This window comes from Pseudochaenichthys georgianus, chromosome 20 (genome assembly GCF_902827115.2).
Source record: "Pseudochaenichthys georgianus chromosome 20, fPseGeo1.2, whole genome shotgun sequence".
Taxonomy (NCBI): Eukaryota; Metazoa; Chordata; class Actinopteri; order Perciformes; family Channichthyidae; genus Pseudochaenichthys; species Pseudochaenichthys georgianus.
In genome coordinates, this window is record NC_047522.1 from 15,405,962 (window position 1) to 15,415,238 (window position 9,277).

The following is a 9,277-nucleotide window of genomic DNA, read 5'->3' on the forward strand; positions in this document are numbered from 1 at the left end:
CAAAATCTAACTTGTTTGTGTTGTTGTCGTACACACTAAATAGGTAGCTGCTCTCAAGTGAAGCTGAACTTCTCTTTTAGAGGTTCAAATTGAAATACAAACATGGAAGGCCAGAAATGACTCGACTCTTATGGGAAAGGTGTTGATGAGCCAGCAGGGTTAATCCCAAGTCCCGGCAAGACCAAGTGCTACCGAGGTGTCCCTGAGCAAGGCACCGTTCCCTACACTGCTCCCCGGGCGCCGTTCCAAATGGCAGCACACTGCTCCTAACACTAGGATGGGTCAAATGCAGAGAAACAATTTCCCCACGAGGGATTAATAAAAGTCCATCTTAACTAGTGAAAGTAGCAAATAAATACATTACAGCGGTTCACAATCTCTCCTAAATACAGATGTAATTTCTTCCAGCTGTGCAAAGCAGATCAAACACAAATAATCTTTTCTTCAGATAAATACAAAATAATAATAACCTTGTACACAAAGGGTCATCATAGTTATATGTTTGTATACTTCACCGCACATATTGCCAACCATATATGAGACAACTATATATTTGAATAACAACAAATAACAAAACGAGAAACACAAAATACAACTTATTCCCCACAAATATTTAATACAATGATTCCCATTTACAAATTGTATTGTAAATGTGAATGTAATATACATTGTTTAAACTTGGGACTCTCTCTGCCTTTATTATTCGTATAGGCCTACTGCTTTTATACTTTGTAATGAACTGTTGGAGTGGAAAGTAATGACGGGAACATTTGTATTAACATTTCTATTTTATTGTCATTTTCTTTTTAAAGGAGAGGGAGATGCAGTTATCCTTCATGTAATCCACTATTTAGATATTTAAAAAAGTTGGTATTGGGAATTCAAGAAGAAGCAGTAGATTTGAAAGAAGTTGAATTAAAAGAAGCAGAATAGTTACAAATAGTATGTAACGATGAGAGAAATGGTATATCATATATGTATATCAACTGATGCAAATACTTAAAAGTGCCAAGCTGGTTCTAGCATCCTTTTAAAAACAGGAATATTGTTATATCTGATCAACTTTAGGTGTACCTAAACCTTCTTTACCTATTTTTTACCATATTTCATGTTTATGTTATATGGACTATAAATGACAGAATATCAAATTGATTATGTCTTTGTGAAATCTGAAACATGAGACATGTCTTCCTCATGACATCAGATTAAAATAATCTGTGTAGTAATTCATATATTGTCAACATGATACAATCATTTTAGCATGTTATTTTTAGCAGTTTAAGGGGGCAAAGTTCACCAGGACAAGTAAATAAAGAATCAGAAAATATGGATAACCAAGTGAAATATAATTTCATATCACTGCAATATGAATCCTTATGATATATTTTTCTAGAAAATCATAGAGGTGTTTTATTTAATAAAATCACAAGGTAAATACCAAAATCCAACACTAATACAAACATATGTTATATTACATGAATGCAAATGTCATACGGAATTGTAAAATATGTTGTAATATTGCCAAGAACAATATAATTCACAGAGATATATGGGATGGTGAGAAGATATGTCCTTACATAAACATAAATTATTTGAGCACATTATTGCTTTATAATCAATAGCAATCTAAATCGCAGGCCTGCCCAGTCAGTATTTCTATTATCATAACACAGATAGCAAACACAGCGGGGGAGAAAAGTTTGAGCCACTCGGGGCTTCTTGTATCAATCAAATACGTTAAAAAAACTCAAGGTTGCAACATGGCTGGCAGCTAAATAAAGCTATCTGGCCAGCGGACAAGTTAGGCTCCTGATGGGCGGATCAACACGTGCGAGACAGTGAGTAAATATTTCCTGTAGACGGCCATTAGAAAGTCACTGTTCGGTGGTAAAGGCTGTCTAATCCCTAATGGTTTCTGTTTCTGTTTCAGCAGACAGAAGGAAGCTGATCCAATTCCCCCCATCCTGCAGGACACAGATCTGCATTTCCTCCGCACTTTGATGAAACAGCAGCCAAGCTGTCCGCCTCCATTAACAGCCCCTCTGATTTAACACCGCGCTCTGACAACCCTGTGTGTGTGTGTGTGTGTGTGTGTGTGTGTGTGTGTGTGTGTGTGTGTGTGTGTGTGTGTGTGTGTGTGTGTGTGTGTGTGTGTGTGTGTGTGTGTGTGTGTGTGTGTGTGTGTGTGATGTGTGTGTGTGTGTGTGTGTGTGTGTGTGTGTGTGTGTGTGTGTGGTGTGTGTGTGTGTGTGTGTGTGTGTGTGTGTGTGTGTGTGTGTGTGTGTGTGTGTGTGTGTGTGTGTGTGTGTGGGTGCATATAATAAATATGTTGGAGTGCCTGTGATGTATGTCTTTGGATGTGTATGTTTGTATTGCTTTATAGCAGGGGGTATAAAGGTATCATGACCGGGACACACTGGGGCTATTTTTAGAAAAATCTACACAGCCCGAAATCAGTTGGGAGACACAACAATGATATACTGTGTACACGTCTCAACCTTGCATGCAATATACTTTATGAGTGATATACTGTACACTATAGATATATATATAGGAGTAAAGTCAGGGAATACGGGGGTAACCATAGGCGTATTAATAACAATATTTACTATGACCTATGGATTTCAAAAACTTGCCGTGTGATTTGGAGAGTTATGTTTAACTTTAATGTGATTGAGTTCCAGTGCAGAAGCAACCCAATGTAGCAATTTATCATTTGTTTTATTTATTTTTATTGGTGAAGTAAGTGGAAAAAAAGAAAGTGTCAATGGTGTACTGACAAAAGAATGTTGGTAAAAAAAAAACTGTCAACATTAGTTTAGTAATGCTAATAGAGTAATATTATCACTATTATCATATAGCAGATATCATATATAATATAGACTTTCTTTTGAGCCGGTGACGTTATTTGCATTTAGCAATCTTTGTTGTTTTCCAATTTAACATCGATTTGATGCCTTTCAATCCAAATATATTACCCTTCAATTTGACAGATTTTATGTTTTCGAAATATCTGTACAGAACATATTTAAATGTCTCTTTCTTCATAGCAAACACATATTAAAGTCAACTCTTTGTTATTTTTAAGGAGATCTGTTGTTAACTAGCAACAGTCAAGGTGAAACAGCAATGTTCTGACCTGACATTAAAGATTGGAGCTTAACTAGCAGCGTGTATTATAACACAACATGGCAGCATTTTGATTGTCAAGTGCTGTCATCCTTTAACACAGGGTTTATAAGCCAGAGACAAGGACAGTATAGTGTAAAGCAGCCCTCACAGTATTTTCCAGGTCACATCCTTCTAACACTATCAGAACAAACATGGCTGGTGGCTCGAATACTCAAACTTTGAGGTCTGCCTAATTCCACCCGCGCTTGTCACAGTTATGTTGAACAATGATCAACACAGCATGAAGGGCACAAAAAAGACTGCATATTTCTGTTCTACCGCCACGATGACGTGTATACACACAATGGTAACAACGATAAATTGGCTAGAAATTGGCCAATGAGTTCAGACGCGCTTGTAATGTGCCTTAAATTGCATGCCCTTTCAGGCAGGGGAACAACCCTCCTCAATGTCAGCGCTCTCTCCCACATGTTGAGTGCTTAGTTTGCCATGCAGTACAAGATCTCCGGGCCTGTTTAGTATTCACCCACTTGAGTTTCCTAAAGGTTACCAAACCTAATTAGACATTTATGCAGGATCTTCAAAGGTCCCTCCGTTATTAATGATGTGCTACTTCTGAGGACTGCATCGATGGCTTTTTTTCTGACTCCAAGTGCACATGCCTCACAAGATGCACATACACAATGGAGACACGCAGACATCCAAAATGCAAGAAGAGACATGTGGCTGGCTGCCTAAGATAACTGAATTGGCTGTACTAAACTAAAGTGCACACTGAATACACTATTTGACAATGTCAGGGGTAAATACAGGGTCAGATACACCAAAGGAAGGATGTCATTAAAGTGTGGCCCCAACCACCCCCCCTGTGCCCCGCCAACAACATTGGGCTACTGTCAATCTGACACTGCCCAATCACATCAGAGCGCAGTCAATGGCTACCTGTCAATTTGACAATCCTCAACGCCCATTTGATCAGAGCACTGTCAATATGTGATTGATTTGCTACGAAGAATCAGCGCACCACACTTCTCACAACCAACCAACCAACCAACCAACCAACCAACAGGAGGGGGGACACGACCCGAGGCTGTGTATCGTATACACACACTCAATTATATATTTTGAAAACCGTTGACTGGGGTGTTGTTGTTCTCTGCTGGAGCAATGTGTAAACGGGAAATCCAGATAAAAGCAACAGCAGCGAGGCATGGTGTCGACCGAAGGTGAAATACAAACAAATTCATTTATTATTCCTTTTTTGGATTTTTTTCAGTAAAATCACAAATGTTATGTGCATGGAAAACAGTTATTAAATACTAAACGATCACAGGCTGCAGTGTTCAATGTTTCAGGGCACTGGGCTGAAGAGCCTAAGACTGTGTCAATGTTTTTTCTCATTCTCAACGCTGTATTTATTTCTGATAGAGTTTTCTGATTTCCCATGGAACCCGCCCGGATTGGTTTTTGCCCCAAATCCCCTCCCCTCCCCCCATTGGCCAAAGAATGGCCACTAAACAAGGCCTAGTAAAGCCTACATAAAAGCTCAGAATCCCTGCATTATTAAAGAAAAAAAAATACTTAAAGAAAAAAACGCCAACAAATATTTTCTTAAAATCTCTAAAAAAGAGCAGCACATTTTCTAAACAATAATGCTAAGGATAACTCATGAGTAACACACAACTATGTTACAGCAACTATCATTCTTTACTTTCATTCCTGGTACTTAGGCTATATTCCATAACTGATCATAATAATTAAGAAGCTGAATATGATGAATATTAACATGGTCTAAGTATCTTGTGTTTAGTGCGATTTGTTTAATCTATTCAGTTTTAAGGCAGTAAGGCACTTTGAGCCAAGTCCTTTTCCTGTTTCAGCTCTATTAAAATGTGTTGTTTCCATAATATAAACAGCAGAGAGAAGGAAACAGATGGTAAAACCTTCCAGAGTAAATCATCTGTGGGCATTGTCTGATTGTTTGGATCATTTTCCAACGAAAAAGAAATCACAATTGTCATTCTACTGCATGCATTAAGGAGGTAAAAAGAGGAGAAGAAAAAGTATAATTATTCCATTTGTGCATTCTCCTCAGGAAAAAGTAAAAGATCCTCCAGAAAATATCAGTGTCAGATTTTAAGTGCTGCCTTCAGAGCAAAACCAGAGACCTGTTCCATCCATTCCTCATGCCCGGAATTTGGAATTAGTTCTGAGAAAAAGTGTAAAGACTGAAATAATAAAAACCTGTGACACCTCCAACCTCTCTTTGCCTTAAACATGATTAGCCTAATCTCATTGGCAAATCATTTTGCAAGTAGAAATCCATGTTTACATCCACTCTCAGCAGTGCCCTAGGAAAATGTAATTGACATGGCATCCCAAATAAAATTAAATGTCCATGTATTATTTACATTCGGACTTTAATCAATTATGAATGACAGCTAATTTGTGGTGAGCAGGGGCCATCGCTCTCTGAACTGTCAAAGTCTCAGGGCTTTACAGATTTGGGTGTCTTTTTGCAGAGGAGACTTCACTAATCATCTGTGAAAAGTGCGCGCAGTGTGTGTGTGTGCATGCACGCGCCCGCATGTGTACGTGTGTGAACGTGGAGTGCATGTGTTTGATAATAATAAGGCGAGTGAAAATGAAGAGGAGCTAAACTGTGTAAGTCATTTCTCATTTCCTTGCTTCAGTGCCTGTCAGAAGAAAGCCCTGCATTTTGAATGATGGTTCAGACAACAAAAAGTGAACAACAAACCCTGCGGCTCAGAGGAGAGAAATGGAGGAAGGAAAGAAAGTACGAAAGTAGGAAAGGAATAAAGAGAGAGAGAACCAATGACAAATACAGATTTGGAAAGAATGACCAAAGCAACAACAAAGCACACATCCTTACATCAATGCCTTGATAATACCACTGAACATGCCCTGAAAGTAAAACAAAATAGAGAAAGAAATTACCTTTACAGTTGGCACTCATACAGTTTTGGAAGGACCTTTCAAGGGGCTGATTTAATGTGAGAGCATCAATCCTTTAGCGGCACAGGGCCCTGACAGTAAGTGAAAGTAATCTCTTCTTTATTAATCAGACTTTTCACTTTGAACCCCAAGTCTTTGGTATTCCATAATATTAGTGCCATAGTAAAGACCTAAGGAAAGAACAATATGATATCAGATCAAGTGGATATGTTATGTATCATAAATGGAAAGTCTTTCATTCCTAATTCAGCAAATCCCTTTCAGAAAAAAGATTAGATCTAATGAGCCCAACTCTGAAAATAGCTTTTCACGTATTTTAATTCGATGAAAAAGTCCCATCGCAAATGAGGGACATTATTTCTCAACAAAGGAAAACCAATTATTTGGAAGCCTTGGTTTAATATCAATTAAAAGGTATAATATGCAGTATTTTCCTACGAAAACAATGTAAAGATGTACACAAAAATAATGACTAATTTGCTCAATAGAATAGGTAAGGTCATATTTGTTGGAAAGTAACCAAGCAACCCTTCAACTGTCATCGGATTCAATTGACTGAATTCTAAATTGGTGCATCAGTTTTTCTAAGGGAGCCCTTTCCAAATGGAAATCAGACTGTATCAAAAATGAACAGTCTCTGTGATGTCAACCATAGGTTTTTAAGGAGTACATATTGTCAAATTCAGTATGGTTGGCTCCTGCCGTCGCCATCTTGGCATCGCCCACAACGCATAACTTAGCCACATTCGCTGAAGCGCTTGGGTTAGCTGGCATAGCAGAGATATTTCTGCTGTAAAGTTGGGCCAACAGGGATCTACCTTCTTTTGGAGCTATCCCAAGGTGGCCATTCAAAGAACACCGTTTTATGCATTGACTCTATTCTTTAGGACTGGAGATTGCAGCTTGAAATACACTATACTCTGTAGCCCACGAGCTCAAATGCCCCAAAATATAAGACTATGTACTCACATGGATGTGTTTATGCAATTTTAAACACAACAGCGAAACATGTGTCGCCATGCATAAGTTCAGCATTCTAGGGCAACAACTGTGTCTGCCAACGGGAAGGGATATTCTTTGTGACTAGGCTATAGAGGTTCTAGTTACAGCAAGACATTCAGAAATCCCTAATGGAAGATAAACTGTCTTTTGGAAGACGCTACTGTGTTCATGTAAGAAATGACTTCTAGAAGTATAGCTAAGTATCTTTTAATTAACTGAAAAGCAACTGGCTCATCAAGGAGAGCTCATTATTTGTATGTTTTATCAGAGTGTAAGGTTCGTTAGCTTAAACAAAAAAGTGCGTCCCAACCACTAAAAGGGAAACAGGAAATGATAGAAGCAAAGTAAGTGCCAAGCACATTTTGTCAGTGATAATGATGGCTGTGTCTGGGTTTGAAGCAGTCTTTAGTTGAAGGATGACCTCTCACAACACCACTCTATTGGCTCTTATGTAGCTTGCTGTTGATCTTTGTATGAGCCGCTGTGAATTGCAAGTTGATGTGTCAATGGAAATGGCAGGACATGTTTTTATGTTTATTTTATGCTGGAGTCAAAATGATGATTGGTGATTAGCAACAGGCTCACTAACTCTACAATAACACAACAGTCACAGTCTGATCTGCTTTCTCTAATTTAACAAAGAAGACACCAATTGTGCTGGTGCTTACAACATGGATACTTTCTTAGTTTACATCATCACTATAAAGCTTACAATGAGGTGTATGTTCGCTTTTGGTGTGTTCAATGAGGGCTTCAATGTCACAGCTGCTAATCACTTTTTTAACACCTGTGTGTGTAGGTTGATTGGTTCTGCACATTGGCTGTATATTCACTTTTAGTTTGGATTTTAAATGAGTCTTACTGATCCTACGTTGTGTCAAACATAACCTCTTAATACGATGGCAAATAGTAAAAGGATTTTATTTAAAAGGTGAGTTGTCCTGTCCCCACTCACAGCATATATGCTTTTTAATGTACAATTATAATAATGGCAATGGCAAGATAACATTGATTAGTGTCCCTGTATGTTTTTGGTGTCCCTTTCAGATGTTATCAGCTGGAGCTAGCTACCTGATCATGCTAGTGTCAGCTGTAATAGATTGGATTATTTAAGTTCTCAATTTCTTGTGTTCCCGTTCAAATTTCCACACACAATTATTGTACACAATAGGTCATTCATTTCAGATTGAAGTAATAGCAGCTTTTCTTATTGTGGATTTTGCTTGGAAGATGGACCACAGTCCATGGAAGATCACGCAAATGGAAAACTCTGTATATACAGAAAAGAGACTTTAAAAGTTTCCAGCGAACTCATTTAAACACAGGAACCCTGCCAAATGAATCTAAACTAGCTACGCGATCACATTAGCCGTGACCCCACATCAGGCCAGACGTGTCAAATTCCCTTTCCACTCTCTGGCTGGGAAGAAACACAAAGATATGGACAAGGTTAAACCTATACTATCACATTTTTGAAAAGGGTAACATTCATACACAATGTAATCACGGTAGAGGGGAGTTGGTTGAGCAAATGTCAATTTCTAATTTAAAAATGTATTTTTAGCAAGGTCCACCAACCAAAAACTAAATTAATCTTGCAAATGCTCCTGATAATAATCAATTTGCCTCAAGCGATTTGAAACTACCAACTGTCTTGTAAACAAGGCCACACATTACCACCCAACACAGCCAAACATTAGCTTGTGATGAACAATTATACTTTCCAAATCGTTAGCACAGCATTACAACTTATAATTTGTTTCTTAGAAGTGTGACATTCCCCTAGTCTCACCACATTTCGGGAAAGTTAATGGACCAGAGTGGTTAAGGCTCACATGACATAACTTGCCAGAAATGTTTTCTGAAAATGCCAGAAATATTCAAGTTTGCATAATCTTGTAACACATTTGCTGTCAGATTTGACAGCGGCACACATGCTGTGATAACAGCCTGGATATGTGTAGGCTCACACATGGAAGTGTTCTCTATTGGTGTTGATAGCTTGCTTAAATATTATAGTGTTGAGCATGATTTCATATATATTATTGTGATGTTAAAGCTTAAGTCAATGTCCTGTTCCTGCCTAATAACTTGCAATTTGACAATGTGTGGATAATCAAAGACAAGTTGTAATGTTTAAGCATACACATATATTTCCCAACCTAAC